At 47.6% G+C, this 20,833-nt stretch overlaps 1 protein-coding gene and 1 pseudogene across 8 annotated transcripts in view; both read left to right on the top strand.

Moving 5' to 3' along the window:
* LOC118579469 overlaps window positions 1-16,751 on the top strand; it is a 49,334-nt pseudogene extending 32,583 nt beyond the window's left edge.
* Window positions 1-20,833, top strand: part of Cacna1c (calcium voltage-gated channel subunit alpha1 C) — a 541,159-nt gene that overhangs the window by 317,618 nt on the left and 202,708 nt on the right. The window lies entirely within an intron of this gene.

Raw genomic sequence — 20,833 nt, 5'->3', positions numbered from 1 at the left:
ATAATGTGTTCAAGAAAGATTGCAGGAGTGCCCAGCAGCTTGGGATTGCAGTTGTTTCTAGATGCAGTCAAGTTGAGAACCAAGATTAGCTATCACAGCGCCCGTTCCATGGTCCTTCCTGTCATCCCAGGCCTACTAGGAATCACTGCCACTACCAACTAGGCTCTAGGGCACAAGCAAGAGCCACACAGCCGGGGATTTTCCAAGACTCTCCAGGTGCAACGTTGACTGTGTATTTTGATTTGGAGGCTGATAAAATAATACTTCCGTTTAATAGGAACCCATGTTGTAGACACACAGTGGCCCTCTCTTAATAATGGTTGCAGTAGGGGGTGAGAGTGGAATGTCTTGTTTCTGAAGAGATTACAATTTCAATTCCCTTGGAGAGAAGCATCCAGTTAGACTAAGGCAGAGTGTGCATCACGGACACATCCCAGTGGATATCAGGGCCAGAGCATATCTGTTCAAGGCTTACTTCCTGACCATCTCTGTGTTTCTCACAGGCTCTAGCTTGGCCTGTACTTGAGCTCTTGATGCTGCCAACCTTGTCCTACTTGGTTTTTTTGGCTACAGCTTTGTGCGTCTCTGTGTCAGGATAATTTAGCTGACATAGTACCTTGTGCTAGGGAAGATGTTGTGGATAGCACTTGGTGAGTGGAATGAATAGCAGAAGAGGAAAAGCTAAGGAGCCACAAAGGGACTTGAGCTGAGAGTTCCACTATTCCAATTACCCCTTCCTTCTCTCTCCCAGGAGGGCTTCTCTGCCTTCCTTCTGTGAACCCCCGCCCCCTGCCCCACACTGCCATCAGTTGTCACTGTTAATTTATGTGAGAGATTGGCTGAGGGAGGCACAGCCTGTCCTTTGCCCCAGCTGTGATACTGGAAACAGGAGGAAGGGTAGGAGGGTTGATTGTGGACCTTCAGAGCTGGTGTCTGGTGAAGGGACACTACCCCTTGCTGGGTTGTGCTCTGCCTGGTCATGGGCTCTTCTATCACACAGGGGCTGGTTGTCTCAGTCCTGAATCAGGTAACCAGGACCAAGGTGCTTAAGTTCCTGTAAGTGGGTCTCTGAGTGAAGGATAAGATTGAAGTTTGTTTTGCTCGCAGGGACTCTGTGAGCAGGTTTCCAGAACATTCTTAAGTACTTCGAAATCTTGGATGGTAGCTTACTGGTAGACAGACATACTTGGCAGGCATCAGCTGCCTGGGGGCTGGGCAGAACAGCTGAGGAGAGGTCTGGGCTGGGTTCTAATCCTGCCTCCCTCTTACTTCCTTCCAGTGACTTAACCTCTCTGAGTCTAGTTTCCCTATCTGGAGAACACACAACTATTTCCTACAGAAGTTGTAAGGACTACACGGTGCTCCACATTTGATGTTGCTGCCCAGCCTCTCACTTTTGCATGAACTGAGCTTCCTGTGGTCAGATCTTGTGGATATGGTTATAAATGGCCACAGAACTAAAGTGGCCAACAGAGTTGACGTTCACATCAGCAGTAAGACTTGTCATGGCTGGTCCAGTAGTCGTGAGTTATCATGAAAGACTCGTCATTAATACAGTTCTCACTCTCCCAGTCCAGAGAACAAGAAAATTTAAAGCTAACCAAAGAGCATGTTGTAAGTGATTTTCTATGCTGATTGGTATTGCAGCCATTTTTTACTGGATAGTCTATCTAGTCCCCTTAACAGTTAGGTAGCTTCTGAAAACATTGTTTCATAGATGAGAAAATAAAAGAGCAAAGAAAGAGAAATGCAGATGGGCATGCCCAGGAGCCTGAGCTCAAGCTATAAGAGAGGCGAAGGCACTTTCTAGGCCTTTCCGGGAAACTTAGTGAGACCCTTTCTCAAGGTGAAAATTAGATTGAAGGCTGAGGGAGAGTTCAGTAGTAGAGCCCTTGTCTAGCATGTACAGTCCTCAGTACTGCATTCATGATAGCTAAGAGAAAGTACAAGCAAATTCGAAGAGCTGTGCATGTGTCTCAGTGTGGTACCTCAGATAAGGTGTGCGGTCATGAGTTTAATCCCCAGTGAGAAAAGTAAGTGAGAAAAACAAAAAGAAATCAGAAGCAATACCAGTTAGGGCTTTCCATACGTGACCTTTTAGACTGTTGGTTAAATCTCTTTGTTTCAAGGAACCAATGGGATTCCTCATAGGAAACAGCCATTTGACGGGCCTCCAAGATGGAAGACAGTGGTCAGGACAGCCCAAAAGCATGTCCCAGAGGCTGAGAGCCAGCGCTACTGTGTATGCCCCTTATTCATTGAGCCATATTCCTGGCTTCCTCTGACATGATTGTGATCATGATTCTTCTCACTATATGATAGCATAGTGAGCCTGGCTAGGAGCCAGGCACCCTGGTGAGCCTGGCCAGGAGCAGGGCACCCTGGTGAGCCTTGCCAGGAGCAGAGTGCCCTTCTCAGTTTCTCTGCTCTTGGAACTCCGTCATAATGAGACCTTCATTTTTAAATCTTGCCACCTAGACAATAAAGTGCCTGTAAACTTTCAAAACCAGAAATCTAAAGCAGCCTATTTAATTATTGGGCAAACCAAGTGACTATTTCTCCATAAGATATCTGAACACATTCATAGTTGGCTAATTAAATAAATACAAAACCAATTATTCAGCATAAAGAAAGAGATCAGAAAGAAGGCAGGCAGCAGAGCAGACCTGCATGACTTCCCAGTGGGCAGGCGCTGGGCATCCCAGCCAGTGGACTGAGGGGAAAAGATCTGACAGTTTTCTGCTTCTGAAGACCACCTGTAAGCCAGAGGTGTGCCTTCTTCTTTTCTTACCCAGAGACTTGTGGTTCTTTCCCTTTAGTGCCCCACCACCATCTGTACAGAGGATCACAGCAAGCCTGTTTCAAATTAGGTTTGTGGCACTTCCATCATAGAAGAACCAAGACTTGTCTTGAATGTTGACCATATTTTCCAGTTTGCCAACTTTACACCTGTGTCCCCAAAGAACTGTTACTAGTACTTCTTCTCCACTTTCAAATGCTTCTAATTTGAATGATTAACTGTGAGGCCAACTGGACACATGAGATGTGGAGAACCAAGGGCATTCACTTCCATCAGTGTTGGTGGGATGTTAAGGAGTCTGAGGGCCTGTCATAGCTCAGCAAGTAAAGCTGAGGTAATGAGTCAGCAGCACCTCGGCAGAAGTCAAGATGTTTGGGTTTCAGAGCCAGCTGGTTCCTCCTTTCCCATCTCATCCTGGGTGGGTCATTGCCCTGGTCTGACATAAGACCAGGTTATTTGTAAGTTTCAATTTCATGGTTCTCATCGAATCATGGACCTTGTGGAAAATTGTATGGGGTGACATCTGAACTCCCAGCTTCAGAACTGTGTGAGCCTATGATATTTTTAAGAAGCCCTCATGGCCACAAAGTGGAGGTCTGCTTTGGGACAGATGCCACCTGGTATTTACATGATGCACTTTACAGTTTACAAAGCACTTTTATGTATATAGCCCAGTAAAAATGACTCAAGCTTTATTTTTGTTATTTTCATTTTATAGATGAAATTAAAGCTAAGATTAAATTATAGAACTTAGCTGGATGCCAGAAATATTTACGTTTGTCCTCATACTGATAATCTGTGTGGTTTGAGCACGTTAGCTTTATGTTGTATTAACCTATTTTCCTCATCTCTGGGGCAGGAGTGATATACTTGCTTTGGGCTTGGGTATTTATTTGGTTTTCTAGAGTATTCACACAGGGGTCAGAGGGCACTGACTGATGGCTAGTTTTCACTTGCTAAATTGCCACAACCTGGAATCACCTGAGAAAGGTGTCTTTTTTTATTTTTTAGAAAATAATTCATATGTGTAATGTGTAAGCCTGCATGAGTTTGTGTGCTCTCTGTGTGTGCAGGAATCCACAGAGGCCAGAAGAGGGTATTAGATACCTCGGGGCTAGAATTACAGGTGGTTGTGGGAAGCAAACCCAGGTCCTCTGGAAGAACAGAGGGGCTGGTAATTCTGTTGTGAGGCGTCAGCGAAATAACTCCTGTGGTGTGGTGGAGACACTGGTAGAGCTCTGGGATGAGTTGGCAGAGATGGTAGAGGTGGTAGTGAGTGTATGGTAATCGGTAGACCCAACAGGGAAATGGCTCTTCTTGGAGTCTTCACTATGACCCTTCTTAGACACTGTGGCACCAGACTTCAGGCACCTTGTCTGAAAGGTGTTTGTGTGGGCAAGTCTCGAGCTGCTGGTCTCCTGAGAAAGGCAAAGACAATGTCTAAGGAGGTACTCCCTCACCTATTCCTGTCAGGGCGTCATGCTGAGTGCCCATCACAGGCTCCAGTGTTGAAGTATGAGGTGGTAGGTCTCCAAAAGCAGAGATCTTGCAGGAAGGCTCGAGATCATTGTGGTGGAGGGGAGGTGGGGAGGGGAGGGAGGCAGGCTCCAAGGAACTTATGGAACCCCAGCACCTCCCTTTTCCTCTTTTGCTTCCTGGCCATGGGGTCGTGGTGGGTAGAAGGATTGTTGTCCCACATGCTCCCTGCCACTGACCTCTCGCACCTCACATGAGAGGCCCAAAGCAGGGGCTTCCCTGGCTATGGAGCAGAAATGTTAAGACTATGAGTCAAATGACCCTGTTCTCTTTAGAAGTCAGCTAGCTCAGATATTCCATTATAGCACCAGAAAGCTGAGAGTAGACACTGAAAGAATGTTAGCTTGGAGGCTAAAACTCCTCCTTCATTCTAGGTCATTCCAGTAACATCAGCGTCAAGGTATTTGGGACACTGGCTTGGGGGCTGTGGTTGGGTGAGTGGATCAAAGTCATATGTGTCTTGCTCCTTCTCTCTCTTCTTCTCTCAGGTACCACCAAATATAATGTCCACATCCCTTTGGTGACTCTTGTTCATTATATAGTCCCATCGTAGTCAGAAGTTTCCCTCAGACTGTCAGTAGCAAGAGCTCACGTTCATTGCCAGTGCCACAGGCCAGTGTTAAGCATCTCCATTGTTGGATTCTGCTCAAATTTTAGGCAATTTTTACAAGAAATATTTCAATTAGCTGAGTTCCTAGAGACAGGGTGCCCATCCCTCGCTGGACAGAGGGTAAATGTGAGATGACCAAAGGAGACAGAAGGAATAGTCGGAAAAATACAAAGGCTAGAAGGGTCAAGAGGATGGGAAAAAGATGTGGACGGAAAGAGAAACTAAATCTCTCCAGACATGAGAAAGGGATTGTCTTTATGGGGCATGTGACAGACTTTTCAGTGTTTGCTGCCTTGTCTAAAAAGTAGGTCAACTGAGAGGTGTCAGAGGACTAGGAGATGAAAAGTAATAGGCTTTCTGCCCCCACACCCCATAATGACTTTCTCTGCTGACACGGTAAGCCAGATCAAACTGAATTGAAAAAGAATAGCAACAGGTATATTTGAACAGAGCAACTCCTGGGCGGTGCTCAGGTCCCAGAGATTGAGGCCAGAGAAGTCGCGCCTCCAAATGAAAGCAGGGAGATTTTATGGGTTGTAGGCCAGGGGTGATGATGTGTCTACCACAAGCCGGGTTTGTGTCCAAGTATGGTCAAAAACTGAGTGCTGAGGTGGGGCCTTGGGCAGCCGGCAGTTTCAGGGAAGGAAGCTATAATTGGGCGCCAAGAATTGAGAACTGGGCGTTTTGGTTCCTTTGTTCAGAGACTGTCTCAGCAGGCAGGGATTTGGAGAGAGTCAGGAACGGGGCTTCACAGACAGTGCAGGGGTGAGCAGGAGGTTCCAACTGAACAGAGTGGTGTAGCATTTTGCAGAAGGGCTCAACTGAGGATAGAGCAAGTCTCAGGCCATGCTGAGAATAGATCTCTGAGAGCATGTGCAGAATAGCAGTAATGTGTCATGGAGTTTCAGGGTTCTGGGCTCCTCGGCTTGTCTGCCTCTGATGCTAGTTTGTGGAGTATCAAGGTCCGAGGCAAAGAGGCAACTTTATGGTTGGGAGAGCTGGCAGAGGCCATGGTTTAGAGGCCTAAGGACAGGGAGGGGAGAGTACTCATACTGGTAAAGGGTCTTGGCAGTATGGTAGCCGGCAGTCCCCTGCTGGCTCTTTGTGGTTACTTTGCACCCCAAGAGAATATAGGGCCCCTGACCTGGGTAACTGAGTAGGAAGGAGAGAGTCCCAGCTAGGGTCAAGTATCAGAGCTCTCCTGTGAGAGACAGGCCTAAAGTCATCAGACGGATGGAAACCTCACACACACACACACACACACACACACACACACACACACACGCATGCACGCGCGCGCGCACACACACACTCAAGCCCATAGGAAACCCTGCTCAGCTGAGGGTGCTGCCTGGACAGGGACAGAGTTCACAAGGAGGATGGAGGATGGAGGATGGAGGGCCAGCAAAATGCCTGACCCTCACTTATTCTTGGCCACCCTAAGAAAAGTGAGGCCAGGGGTGAGCCCAGTGGGGCCTCTTCCCTTTCTCTCTGCCTTAACCTTAGCAGCTGGCCTCCTCAGGCCTGCTTTAAATGCCTTCCTCCTTCTCAGCACTGGCTCAGTTCTCCTCATTTGCAATGCTAAGCTTTTTATCTGTCTTCCCCTCAAAGCTCTGTAGTTAACTTGAAAGACCTTAGTGAGGACTGAAAGGCACTGGGAGCCTGCATTAACCAAGGCCAGTACCTGGGACAAATGGAGGTCACCTGAATAAAAGGGGAACATTTCCAGTCAAGAAATTCCTAACAGATTGAGAAACCAGTGATTTTGCAAGTGAGCTGTTACTTGCTGCTTTGGGCTGGGTGCTTCTCTGGTTTTCTAGGGTATTTACAAGGGGGTGTGGTAGCTAGTTTTCAGTTGTCAGACCACCATAGCCTAGGCTCATCTGAGAAGAGACTCTTCTTTTCCCTTTTTAAAGACTTGTTTATCTTTATTGTATGTGTATAGATATTTTGCCTACATGTATGTCTGTGCAGCACATGTGTACAGTGCCTGAGGGGGCCAGAAGAGGGCCAGAAGAGGGGCTCAGATTCCCTGTAACTGGAGTTAGAGATGGTTGTGGACTGCCCTGTGGGTTTACAACTGAGCCAGCAAAGGCTCCTGACTGCTGAGCCATTTGTCCAGCCCGAGAGTCTTTCTTTAATATGAAATTTATGCATCTACGTGTGAGTCTACAGGAGTTTATGTGCACTATATATGTGCAGGAGCCCATAGAGGCCAGAAGAGGGCATCAGAGTCCGTGGAACTGAAGTTCTAGGTGGTTGTGAGCCACCACATAGGTGCTAGACACCAAACTCAGGTTCTGGGGTTGAGCTGTGACTACTCACTGCAGTTTTTGCTCTGACTTCCCTGAAATGATGGACGAGATCTAGCCTGGAATTGTAACCCGAATAAACCTTTCCTTCCTCTACAATGCTTTTTGTCAGGATATTTTATCACAGCAACAGAAGTGGAGCTGAAACAGCGACCATTCCCCGTGTTTGAAAACTCCTTTGTGGTGAGACCTAGCTATGAGCACATTGGAGGAAGCATTGGAGGAAGCAGAATGCAGCTCAGAAAGGGATAGGACACTGGGGAGGAGTGACCCAGGAGGCTTGTGTACAGGTCTCTGTGGGGCTGCCAGATCTCACCCATAAGAAAAAATAGACCAAGCCTGTGAAATGGAAGACAAGCTTTTGCCCATGAAAGACGGCAATCTAATTGAGAAGGCAACATATCATAAATCATGTAAAATTAACACCATGAGAAACAAATTAATAGCAAGAAATATCACAAGGTGATCAGTATGCAATCAAGGCCAACAAAGTGATATGGATTGTTAACTCTAAGAATGGATAAAGTCTCAGGCTAGAAACAGCAGGTGTTACAGGCCTGGAGCTGGAGAGGGACTGATTTGGGGAAAGCACTGGGTACTGGAAAGCCCCACTTTTATTTGAAAGGGAATGAATAGAAGAACTATGCAAATTAGGGCTGGAAAAATGGTGTCCCCTCCTGTCATGTATATAGTGGCTTTAAACAACAGCTCTCTATTTAGCTCACATCTAAGTTGGTCATTGGGATTGGGCACAGTTGTGTAGCTTCTGCTGGCCCTAGGATGGTGGCATAGGGGTCTTAGCCAGGTCATTCATCAGCTATCTACTGCGCTCATGAGATGCTGGATGGAGCCTGCCCAGGCATGATTGGAGGATTGTGTCCCTGTTTCTGGAAGTCTCTCGGATGCTTGTTCCTACAGAGAAATGCTCCAGTACAAATGCTTAGATGTACGCCGTCACTTCTGCAGTGTTCCCTTGGTCAAGCAGCAAGTGGCAGAGCCAGCTCAGCTTAAAGAGGTGAGGGAATGAACATTGGCTCTTGATGAGAATCACTGTGTAGCTCAGGCTGACCTTGAACCTGTAGTCCTCCTGCCTCAGCCTCCAGAGTGCTGCTATTAAAAGTGTTCCTGGGGCTGTCTCTGCCTACCATCTCATGGTCGGAGTGTAGGGATTACATGTGCTGCGATGTCCAGCCTCCTGTGGGTTCTGAGGATCTGAACACAGGCCCTCATGTCTGCACTGCAGGCCCTTTAACCACCAAAACATCTCCCCAGCCTTGTTTTGCTCTATTTTTTTAGAGATATTGATTATACCCTCCCTACAGGAGGTGCTCCTGACAGCATGCACCTCCTTGGAGACTCTGAGGTGAGATCCAAGTGCCACAGGCACCTGGTGAGCTAGATACGGAGTAGTTAGGCGTATAGCCACAGGACCGACTCAGAGGGGAGCCCAGCTCTCCACCATGTAGCAGAAGCCCCGGCCTAGGGCCGGCCATCCAACACATATTTGCTGCTGCCTGCTTCTCTAACGTGGGTCCCAATAATGTGTCCCCAAGTGGCAGGACATGGGATAGCTCCTTACAATTAGAGATGTCCTCAGTCTGCAGTGGTGGTATTTGTCTCATGCTGGGGCCTCCTCTGTGGTCTGTGTAGACTCTACACTGTAGAGGAACTGGAGCTTCACAGGTAATGGCTTTGTGTTTATTTCTTAAGGGTACTCTAACAAAGTACCAAAAAAGGGAGTACTTAAGACAAAGTATTCCTTTATATCTTGGAGGGCAGAGTCTGGAATTAAGATGTAGCTAGGGCCACTCTCGAGGGGAGCTGTCCTGAGCTTTCCCTTGGCTTTGGTTATGGCCAGAAACCTTGGCTTTCGTTGTGAAACAACCAGACCTCCGTTCGCTGCCTCTGTCAGCATGTGGCTTCCCAGGCTCCTCCTCTGGCATGACCTCACACTGTCCAGTTCTGTGTGCAGAGGCTATTTCCAGAGAAGGTTTCATCTTGAGGCTCTGAGGAAAGGGAACACTATCCCAACCTACAGAGGCCTAGATTCTGTAACAAGAGACTAGGAAGGAGCCGTGCCTACTCGACGACTAGAGTGAAGCTAGGCCCCGGATTCATTCAGCACCCATCAGGCTGCTCTGGAGACAGAGCTCAGAATCACAGGACATGGGTATAAACCAAGCAGCTAAGTCGGCTTCAGCTTCCTCCCCTCTCACATTGGAAGACAGATACGCTTTCCTTCCTTGCAGGATTAAGAGGGATGAAATATACTCATGAACATAAGCGCTCCCCCCCCATAGCCTCATAAGTGGCACCCATATTCTGGATCATCCTGTGCTCCCCATTTGCAGGGAATGGCTCTATGTATCAAGTTGAGAAACTTATAGGAGGTTCTGGGTGCCATTTGATAGAACTCAAGAGCTTTGCTCACCCTCAGGTACCACATACAACCCACCACAGCCCATCCTTGGTAGTGGGCAGAAGTGCCATTCTTACCAGGGCCTGAGATCTGAGCCACTAGCCTGGTGGTTCAGATTTCAGCATAGGCACTGGGGGTGGGACAGGCACAAACACTCAGTCAGTAGTGTTCCTAACTTGCTGTAGATCTGCTGTTAAGGTTCATCCTTAGTGAGCAGGAAAGATTATTCCTTCCTGGGAGGCAAAGACATCATCCAGAGTGCCTACCTCCACTTACTCATCCCTTATCCAGGCCAGAGTAGCCAGGATGGCAAAGGACCAATGCTGGACTGTCTGATATGTAAACACTGCTTACATTTGAGCAGCTCCAGTCTCTTCTTCAGTCAGTACTTGCAACTTGTATATTCCTGGGTCTATAGTGGCCACATTGTGTGGGGTGTCAGTCCCCATGAGTACAGACAGACCTTTCTGTGTGTTCCTCACAGTCCTCGACATGAAGCAGTGTACACAGAGCATAGTCAGCATGCTGCCCTTGCTGGCCCACTAGCGCCTCTTATCTGTAGGCTGCTTGATGCTGATTCTGTCCACCCAGTGAATCAGCCCCACACTGCCACTCTGTGGGCTGCCCTTTTCTTCACACCCCACACATGGAGCCCAGGCTGATTGCTTGTGTTCTCCCTCCCCAGTGCCAAAGAGGGCCATGGGTGGAAAATACATATGAGAAAAAGAGAATACTGTGGCTGGAAGTAGCCATGGAGATTATTTACATTCTCCAAGCTGAGGAGCTTGCCACAAGTTCTGATAGCCAAATCCTGAAGACTCTGGTTCAACAGATCTTGGATGGAGGCCCAGAGTGTGTCTAGGTGTCTGAGAGAGGCAAGTTTAAGAGCTAAGGATAAATCAGCCTTTTTCATTTCATGGATGAGGAAAATCAGATCTGCAGAGGCTGGTGACCTCTCCCAGGTCACCAGGTGACATCAGTAAGACTAAAATTAGAACCCAGGGATCTGACTTCGAGAACAATGCTGTTATTGCTATAGCCTAGTCATTGCCTTACTATGTTTTCAGGGAGAGAAACAGTCAGCGGCCATATGGGACCCAGCAATTCAGTGTGCTCTGCCATGCTGTAAGGGTCAGTACAGCATGGTAGGCCAGGCAGGTTGGGCTTCTGATCCTGTAAAAAGTGACTATCAACTTGCCTCCCAGGGGGCAAAGATATGTATGCAAAGCACTGGGCCCAGGACCTGGCAGGAAGCATGTACCAGGAGCTTGGAGTTCAGATTGACTGAGCCACATTCTGGGTCAGTGCTCAACCTCCCTACTATGACAGCGACCAAGCAAGCCATAGCAAAAAGCACTGCAGTGGCCATTCTGCTTTACAATGGAGACCCTGTGGTACGGCCTAGAAAACATCACGGAGAGTGCAGGGATCTCTAACCCACGGCCCCTGGAGTTCTATGCCCTACGACTTCCACCACTGAATTCATCTTCACCTGGGGAGACAACCCAAAGCTCACCTCCCCCTGCTGAGGTCCCCAAAGGAAGAGATCATGAGTCACCTTTACTAACTACCCCATTTTAGGGCATGTCCCCACAGCTTCCTGCTTTCTGTTTCATATCACCGTAATTGAACTGATCAGCAAGACATACAGGCCCATTTTTACAGGGAACAAAATTATGACTGTTTATAGCTCACAAGAAACGCTTCTAAAATTAGATTGCCTTTGGGATAGCCAGGCAGCCCTCTAGCCATGGCTCCTCTGTGGCCTGTAGGCTGTACAGTATACCTGCTCTCCCAGCTGCTCATGTCAGCCCTCCCTGTTCCATTCCTGGAATGCTGTAGGTGTCTCCCTGTTCAGTCAAGGGCATCCAAACATTGCTTTACTTGTTATCTTCCTAAAACACTTATTATCCTCAGTCCCAAACCATCATCACTTCATCACTGTGGTTCATTCTCTCTCTCTCTCTCTCTCTCTCTCTCTCTCTCTCTCTCTCTCTCTCTCATATCTCACTGAGATTTGAACACAGGGCCTCCACTGCTGAGTTACAGCCTGAGCCCTTCACCATGGGTCTTAAACCCAGGTGTAATATCCCTAGTATAAAATTCGGACTCTATGCTATCACTCAAAACCTGCTGTAATTTAAGCCTTCTCTTCCCACCTGGCATTATTTAGCACATATTCTAGGTTATAATAAGTACAAAATATCAGCAGCTATTTCATTGTTGCAGCAAACCCCGTCATGATCATCATTATGATATATTCACATATTCATATATTTTCCACCAAATACGTCCACCATTTTGTTCTACAGTGAAAATTAAGGAAAAAAGCCTCGGCCTTTTGTGTCTCCTGGGAAACCTTATTGCCCACATGTGATGAAGACTCCACTGTCTAACGTCATACACCCCAGCCGCCAGCCCTAGAAAATCTACCCTTTCTCCTGTCCTGCACATCTGGGGTCTGTAGTGATCACTGAAGGGCTGTCCACATGTGGCCCTGCATGATCATTTGTCTGCATGATATACACCACCCAGCCTCCTACAGACTGTGAGGCCATAGGGCAGAGGCAGCATCTGATACTCTAATTTCCTGATTGATAAGTGATATTTGTGCATATTTATAGGCTGCAGTAAAGGAATTATGAGCATGTCTATAAGACATAATGATAAACTAAGTGTAATTAGCATTTTTACCTCCTCAAATGCTTTTACTTGGGTGAATGAGGATCCCTTGTCTCTGCTTTTAGTGAGCATAGCATACATGGCTATGGCCCCTGGTCACTGTGCTGTGCTTTTAATGACTGTATTATGCCCAGTTACACACCGCAGTCTCTGGGTTGTGCTGAGAACACCAGAACTAGTTGCTCCGGTATTATTATTTGTTGGTGCCTATTAGCAGGCCATACTCTTTGCCTGCACTCCCAGTCTCTAGTGATTATTTGGGTCTTTTCTACAGGAAAGACTTGATCTCCACATGTGAGTGAGGACATAGAGTACTTACAGGTGTAGTCCTTTGTGTCTGTGCCTCAGGAGTGGAGAGTCCCCAGTCCTTGTTCTTCAAATTGACAGTGATGGGGCTCCTTGTTTAATTCACATGGTGAGGGTGGAGAAGTGTTGTCTAAGAAGGAAGCCATCTGTCACTGTGCCTGGAGTTGTACACCAAGTGCTGCGTAAAACAGCTTGGGACAGGAAAGCGTGCTGTCTGCTGTGTGGAGCCCCGGGCGTGAGAGGAAGGCTAGAGCTGGGACACTAACCTTGGTGACTCTCGCTGTCCTTTACGTTGGGAGGTCACGTGTGTTCCTGGCCCTTCACAGTGCATTGTGGGGACAGAATATCCTGTGGTGTAACTCTAGAGAACTCCGTTCCTAGAGTGAACCAGGTTCCAGCCACTCACTAGCTTCACTCAGAAGCTTGTCATACAGGCTGTGGAGCCAGATAGTAATATGCTAAATAAGCAGACAGACAGGCTGTCCAAAGGCTAGAGTGAGCACAGGAGAAGGAGGTCTCCAGGTCTGGAGAAAGCAGAACAATCTTCTCCTAGGGGGTGAATACAGTTGGGAAGTGAGAGCCTCACAAACCAGGGGCCCTGTGGCCTTAGTGGGAGCAGGAAGGTAGGAATTAAGTCTCTTAATTGGTATTGTGGCACTGGAAGTTGACAAGGGACAGCAGGTGGGGAGGGAAGAGAGATGGAGCCTGATGAGTCAGGACTAGGGATCTCTGTTAAAAAATGCAGCACTCAGTGTGAGGTGATGGGACATTCCTTGCTTCCTTCATCCTTTGAAGGTAAGAAAATACTCAATTGGACTGGACTCCTGAAGCTCGGCCTGGTGCGTGGCTGTGGTCTCTGCATCTGCTTCCATCAGTCACTGGATGGAGGTTCTAGGATGACAGTTAGGGTAGTCACTGATCTGATTACCAGAGTATCTCAGTTTAGGCACCTTCTCCACTACTGCTAGTAGTCTAAGGTGGGGTCATACTTGTAGATTCCTGGGAACTTCTCTAGCACCTTGTTTCTCCATGATCCCTTGACGTCTCCCTCTGTCATGGTATTTCTTTCCTTGCTCCCTGCTCCATCTCTATTCCAGCTCCATCACCTCATTCCTTTCTGTTCTCATCCCCTCTATGAGCAAGGGCCATAGAGATCATGATGGGGAAATCTACAGAGACAAACAAACCAAACTAGTGGGAACCCATGAACAGTGGGCCAATAGCTGTGGAGCCTCCATAGGACTGGACTAGGCCCTCTGCATAGGCGAGACAGTTGTTTAGTTTGACCTGTTTAAGGGGCCCATGGCAGTGGGATCAGGATCCATCTGGGGCATGAGCGGGTTTTTTGGAGCCCAGTGCCTATGGTGGGACACTTTGCACAGCCTTGGTTCAGGGGAAGGGTCTTAGACCTGACTCAACTGAATGTACCAGGCTCTGCTGACTCCCCATGCGAGTCTTTGCCTTGGAGGAGGTAGGAATGAGGGGTGGGTTGGGGGAAGGCTGGGGGGGGGGGAATGGGAGGAGGGAGGAGAGGGGCAGCTGTGGTTGGTATGTAAAATGAACAGAAAATTTCTTAAAAATAAAAATAAGATAAAAGAAAATACTCAGATAAGACAGGGGGCACCAGATCTGTGTACCCCATTCTTTATCCCTGGGTGTTTGATGGTGGGATAAATACGGCCCAGCCTGGCTGGACTGTAGTGTGAGCACCTGCCTCCTGTAGCATGACCCCACTGTCAATCATATGCTACAGCAAGAGCTGAGCTTGGAGTCCTGCAGGCTGCTCTCTGATGTGTCCAGGCCATACTGGAGGTCTAGTCAGACCAGGATCTGAAATGCTCTTCTCGGGCCAGGCTTATGCACTCTTGCTTTTTTTCTGATGCGTGAGAATGAACTGAATTTTAATGTAAAGTGGACTGTGTGGGATGGAGGTGGAAAACGCAGGTCTGGAACAGTGTCCAGTGAGAACAGGGTCTCAATAAAGGAGCCCCCAAACTAGGGCAGCATCAGAATTAACTCACCACCTAGCAACCTGTGTTGACTTGAGGTCTTTCCACTACGTTCTTGTCACACTCAGCAAACTGCTCCTGCCTTCACCCTGTATCCATATGGCCCCAATCGTGTCCCGACTTTTCTTGCAAACATGAGTGTGACCAGTACCAGAGCATCAATCGGAAAACTTGCCTTCCCTCCACGTCTCTTAGATTGGGTCACATACCACAGTGGGTGGTGACAAGGAACGGAATCCCATGAGAAATGTGATTGGTCTGTAGCTAGCTGTACCCCACACAGGGTGATGAGTTTGACAAGTTATGGGAAAAGACCATGGGGTCTGTACAACAGCTGTGGTGACTTCTACAGTCCTGCGTCCAAATGCCAACCATGCACTGAGTGTCCTGGGCCAGGGGACTCTGTCACAGGCTTGCTTACATTGCTGAGTGTCACCCAGAGACCAGTCACTCCACTTCAAACACATCCTCGATCTGACAAAAGTGATAGAGCCCTAGGTTAGTGGGGGAGAAACTTGATGGGGTTCAGCTTTCTCTATAAGCCCCCAAAATGGAAAAAACAAAAACAAAAAAACGAATGTTGTCCAAGCTCTGCCTCTCACTAACTACGTCGTGTTGCAGAAGATGCTCTAACCCTCTTTGATGAACTTGCATGTGTAGTCACGGAGATGATGTTTGTATCCCTCGTAAGCTTTGCTGTTAGGATAGGGACTGAAGAATCTGGCCTCAGACTGTTGCTCATGGCAGTGCAGACAGACGAAAGATTTCTATTGAGGATGGGATGCAGACAGCGAAAGGTGGCAGTGGTCACGTGGGGCAGTGATGGAGGTGTGATGGAGGTGAAGATGGAGGAGATAAGGGTGATAATGATGTGGTGATGGTGAGAGGGTGGTGTAAAGAGGACAGGGAAGAAGGAAAAAGTACTCCCTTTTTCTTTTCTGAATGGGGCCCCCGAGACTTGACATACTTATAAATGGATGCAAAAGTACTGACTGGAAGATCAAGTCCTGCCCAGGGAGTTGCCACTGTGGTGATGATCGTGTGGTCATCAAACCTCCTGAAGACATGGGACCTCCACTTAAGACCTTCCTCAGTCCCCTCATTCATACCAAGGGACAGTAAGTTCCCGGAGATACAGGAAAACACACCCAGCCATGACTGGGAGTCTGTGAAACCAGAATGGAACCGATTCCTGTGGATCAAAGGGCTGAGGGAAGAGATGCACATGAAGGTTCAGAATAAATAGAACTTAGCAAACAGAACACAGGGGAGTTTTTGTTTTGATATTGTCTTCGTGTGGTTTTGATAATAGAAAGCAGATGTGGGGCCTCATACCCCTTGTTTTTGTTGAAATAAAGACAATCAAAAGAGGACCAGGAGTATGCCACCACTTAGAAGGGAGGACAGCTGATGTGACCAGGGAGGAGGAGAGATGGAGGCATCAGGCTGTGTGGCTGACTGCTGCCCTCAGCAATGCCCCTAAGGATGAAGAAAGGACCAGGGCCTCTGGGAGGATACTCAGAGCCATTAGCACAGAGATGATGGGTCCACTCAACAGAGGTGTGTTGCACACTTTCTGTGTGCCAGCTACCATGAATTCAGGTATGCATGACAGCGATTACCACTCAGAGTGACAGCTCTGATTTCTCATTCTCAAGGTGACCCCAAGGCATGTATGTATGACTATTCCCATTTCACTAGCAAAGAAGCTGGACCTTAAACAGTGTGTGTAGCTTGTGCTTTAATCCCAGGCACGTACGAATGCCAAGCCATTTCTCCTCTAACCCTTTGCCTTTCACGGAAAGGCACCTCTGAGCCATGGATGACAGAGACATGTGCTTCTGCCCTGTAGATGCTGATTCCCAGGAATGGAGAAGAACACAGCAACCACATGCACCATAAAGTGCGCTGTGATGGCACTGTGTGCCAAGGGTGCTGCAGGCCCAAGGTGGACTCCTTCAACCCCTTGAGGCAAGGGAGGCAGGTGGGGGACATTGAGCTAGACCTCAGCGTGAGAAAGAGGCTGCAGGTGATGAAGGAGGAGGGAGGAATGGAAAAAGGGACCTTTCATAACTAGCCAGTCTGGTTTGGGGGTCATGAGGTTTTGGGTTGGCTGGAGCAATGAGTGGTGGTCAGGGATGTGGCCAGATTGTGATGGATCCTGGAGCCACAGTCAGAAAGCTGGGATCACTTGAAGGAACTAATGGGGGTGTCTGAGCAATGAAATTGCCTAGACAGCTGTAAACCAGGCAAAAAGCTGCTTTACTATCTGTGGCGGTTTGAATGTAACTGGCCCCCATAATCTCATAGAAAGTGGCCCTATTAGAAGGTGTGGCTTTGTTGGAATGGGTGTGGCCTTGTTGGATGAAGTGTGTCATTGTGGGGGTGGGCTTTAAGGTTTCCTACACTCAGGATACCTCCAAGTATGTAAGTTGACTTACTGTTTCATGCAAGATGTAGGACTTTCAGCTATTCCTCCAACATGTCTTCCTGCATGCCATCATGCTCCCCATCATGATGATAATGGACTGAACCTCTGAAACTGTAAGTGAGCCACCCTAATTAAACATTTTCTTAATAAGAGTTGCCATGATCATGGTGTCATGTTTTATTTCTCGGCAATAAAAACCCTAACTAGACAGTATCTAAATAGTCAATGACAGTTAGAGTACTGGATGGGGCTAGCAGTGGGATTAGCAGAGAATAGTCCAGTTGCCCTGACTAGCTCTTGCTCACTTCAAATGAAGGTCTTGGCTGCATACACCTCCAATTTGGAAAATTGCACACCAGTCCACACTCACTACACCAATACCTGTTGTCCCTATGTGATCCAGTTCTAATTGACAATATTTGTCACCCATTGCCCTGAAGAAATGATCATCTTTTTCACCTAAGAGAAGAAAGGATTTCAGCAGACTCCTATGAGACCAGTGTCCCTGGGTGGGAGGATTCAGTGGAAAGGGAAGAGAATGTCCCGGGTGACATTCAGGCTTCCTTTTGTCTCCAAGACAGAGGCAGCAGCGTGCAGAGGTGGATGGTTCAAACACTGCACAAGCAGGAATGGAGGAGCCTGCCTCCTGGCAGGGGGTCACACTTGGAAAGCCATGTGCTCAGGGGGACACAGGCCCAAGGAAGGGTGGGCCTGGGAGTTGGTGAGCAGGTCTCATGCCCCACACTCTAACCTGAGCCCTGTGCTGCCTGTTCTTCCCGTGCACTGAAGTAAAATGGGCCCTTAGGGAATGTGCAGGAAGGAGCCTGGTAAATCACTCAACTCTGCATAAAAGGCAAACACAAAGCAATTTACTATGTAGGATGTGGGATGCATATAACCACTGTAAAGCCAGTGACAGCATCCTGTCCACTCATTCAACTGCACTTGCCTCTTGCCCTCATTAATAGTATTTTTCTTTTTAAGTCTAGTTTTACTCTTGGAACATTAAGTGTTTTGTTTGTTTGTTTCTCTTATCCCTTTGCTCTTTACGGCAATGTCCTGAGAAGGCCAAACTGTTAGAAACCCCACACACTTACTAAATGAGGCTTCTGAATGAGGCTTACCCTCTAATCTCCCCACGTACATTCTCCAAAATGTGGACTCCCCACCCACATCCAGACAGCCTCCTAACCCACCTCTGAGGAATCCACCTCTGACAAGGTGGAACACACCAAGCTTTAGTCCTTACCTCAGGACTTTAAATGACCCATAGGGCTGGGAAGCACTCAGTGTCCTGAAGAATGATTCTTTTCCATTTTCATGGTGGCAAAAAGACACAACATAAAACTTGACATTCTGACCACAGATAAGTGTCTGACTCAGTGGTGTTAGGTACACCCCAAGGGTCATCCTTGCCCCAAGCTGAAATTTTACACCCATTAAACATGGCCCCATCTTCTTTCCTAGCCCCCAATGCTTTAACATGCTTTCTGTGTCTGTGAATGCTAGGGTAGGTGTTTTATGTAAGTAGAACCACACAATATTCCCTCTTTCGTGATTGGCTTCTTAAACTTTTAATGATTACCCTCATTGTAGCATATATGAAACCTTCATTCCTATTTACAGCTAGATAATATTCCATCATGTGCATTTTCCATATTCTGTTTATTCCTTGCTCTGGGTATAGAAGGAAAGCATTTCAGGCACCAGTGGGGACCCCAGATGAGGTGTGGGTTTCACTGTAGTGACTGTGCTGCCCACTTTGATAATCATGCATAAAGGTGGCTCTTCATATACTAACAGGCATAATAACTTGGGGTTTCTTTCAGTCACTGTGTGGACAGCAACAGTTGCAATGCAGCTCATATCTGGACTAGATATTCATCCAGATGGGGCTTTCTCTGCTGTCCAGAGAGCAGTGGGCATGTGAGCCTTAATTCTTCTGGTTTTATATATCCCACAAGCCCATCAATGTCCTGAGAAAGCAGCCATGCGGACGCAGGCAGAGCAGACCTCAGGAAAGATTTAGTGGCATAGAATGAATGTGTGAGAGAAGACCCAGAGAGCATGGAGCTAAGATGTTCTACTTCTTGGTCTCGGCTGTAGAATAGACAGAAGGCTGTGCTTAGAGGTCAGGGTGAATGGTGATCGCATTATGAAGCAATGTGGAATATGGCATGCTGTGTGAAATGGGGTTATTGTACTCATTGTCTGTGTACCTTGTCCTGAGATGCAATTGTGCAACTGAGTTCATCAGTTCTGCTTGGGGCAGGCTTTGTGGCAGCTTTGATAAATACACATACATAAATATACATTGGTACCCACAAGCTGTCTGGTGTGAATTCTTAACTTTGGGTGGTGGCCTTTAGTACCTCCTAGCTCTTTCAGGTATGTGTGTGCTGCATAAGCACACATATGTGAATAGCATGTCTAGTCCTCCATTGTTGTCCCCATCCTAGAAGACCTTCTCTGATGTGGCTTCTGCTCATGATTGTGTTCCCTAACATACAAAGAACAATGATTTCACTAATGACAGATATCTTCCATGCCCTTGTTTCTACCTGGCCTTAACAAGATCTGAGTTTGCCATCCTTATGCACTACTGGATTTTGGAGAGACAAGAGATGGGATTCCAAGTTGTAAGAAAGGTCACAGAGCAGTGTTCCCGCTTCTGGATTACATCCCAGACAGACACCTTAAGTTGACAAAAGTCTTCCAGACTGGCCAGTAAAAGGGAGGCCCTTGCATTCTGTACATGCTTTCTGTTTACATCAGACTGGACCCTGGACTCCATTCCCCTGGGTCAGGACCCTTGGAAACCATTTTGAGCTAGCATAGCCCTGCTAACATTTAAGAGTCTTACTACCATTGGCTTCTCCTGCCCTGTCTCTGTGCTTTCAACAGCCTGGGATGCCCAGGGCTCAGTGCAGAAATACGGATTTTTCTCCTCATTTTACATGTGACAGAGCAGACAAGTGAAGTGACTTGTCTAAAGACACAAGCCACTCAGTGCTGGAATCAAAAGGATTGATTGATCATCATTGACTGTGCCCCTTGAAAGTCTACCATGTAGCTGAATGAGAAAGACCTATATAAATGAAAGATGAATTGAAAAGGAAGAAATCCTGTACATACCCATGTCGAGTATGAGTTCTATGAGGTATTTGGAAATGTCATGTTCCTGAACTCATGGCCCTTTCTATTCAGGTCTTCTGAATATTTCAGACTTGAGTGCAACCATGGGCCTCCATTTGTCAGACCAGCTAGGAAATGGCCAAAGAAGAAAGTGAGGAGACAATTGAAAGGAAAGGATGAGGGGAAATGATACTGAATTGCAAGGGAAAGTGATAGGAAGGAGGCAGTCATCATGCTGCACCCAGGCAGGGAGGATTCCCACACACTGTCAGAGGGACAGACAGAGTCCCTGGGAAGCCCAGAGAAGCTGGTGGCCTCTGCTGCAGGTGTCACTAGTCCTCCACCAGAGCAGTGCGAGCAGGGATTGTAGTCTGCTCGAGCTGGCTTCTGACATTTCTTAAGTCCCAGGATCACAGAAAGGGATGGGTCGCTTGTCAGACTTGCACCATGTCCCCAGGGAGCTGTGTGCTGTTCAGAATCTGGACACACACAGCCCTCTGGTGTTGGAACTGAGGCCTTGGGAGGGCTGTGAGGGATTGTGTGTGTATTCAGGGCCCAGAGGCATCTGAGCACCATCTTCTTTCTGGGGGGGG

This window comes from Onychomys torridus, chromosome 3 (genome assembly GCF_903995425.1).
Source record: "Onychomys torridus chromosome 3, mOncTor1.1, whole genome shotgun sequence".
Lineage (NCBI taxonomy): Eukaryota > Metazoa > Chordata > Mammalia > Rodentia > Cricetidae > Onychomys > Onychomys torridus.
This window is presented reverse-complemented; position numbering and strand designations above follow the sequence as displayed.